Genomic DNA, 865 nt, shown 5'->3' on the forward strand with positions numbered 1-865 from the left:
TTCTATTCTTTTAATTTTGCTGAGGTTTAATTTGTATCCTAGGATGTGTTTGATTTTAGAGTACATACTATGGGCTGACAAGAACAATGTATATTTCTTAGCCTTTGGGATAGTGTGTTCTGTATATGTCTATTAATCCCACTTGTTGTAGGGTCACATTTAAGTCCTTTGCATCTTTGTTTATGTTTAGAGGATCTATCCAGTTATGTTAAAGTGCCTGACTATTATGGTGTTTTTGGATATCATATTGCCCCATCAAAGTCTGTTTCATAAATTTGGGAGCATTTAAATTGGGTGCATAAATTTTAAAAATTGAACTGTCTTCTTATTGAATTGTTCATTTGACTAATATAAAGTGACCATCTTTGTCTTTCTTAACTTTAGTTGCTTTAAATCCACTTGTATCTGGGCTCCGTGCCTGTGGCTCAAGTGGCTAAGGCACCAGCCATGTACACCCAAGGTGGCAGGTTTGACGCCCGGGCTCGCCAAACAACAATGACGGCTGCAACTAAAAAATAGCCAGGCGTTGTGGTGGGCGCCTGTGGTCCCAGCTACTCAGGAGGCTAAGACAGGAGACTTGCTTAAGCCCAGGAGTTGGAGGTTGCTGTGAGCTGTGATGCCATGGCACTCTAGCCAGGGGGACAGCTTGAGGCTCCTGTTTCTAATAAATAAATAAATAAATAAAAATAAATAAATCCACTTGTATCTGAAAATAAGATTGCAACTGCTTAATTTCTACTCATTTCCATTTGCTTGAAATACTGTTTTCCTTCCCTTAATCCTGAGAGTCTTGATTTGTCCTTCAAGGTTAGGTGTGTCTCCTGGAGACACATAGGATGGCTTGTGCTTTTTTTTTTTTTTTTTT

Source organism: Otolemur garnettii, unplaced genomic scaffold, assembly GCF_000181295.1.
Source record: "Otolemur garnettii isolate 467f Iridium unplaced genomic scaffold, OtoGar3 scaffold00016, whole genome shotgun sequence".
Classification (NCBI taxonomy): Eukaryota; Metazoa; Chordata; class Mammalia; order Primates; family Galagidae; genus Otolemur; species Otolemur garnettii.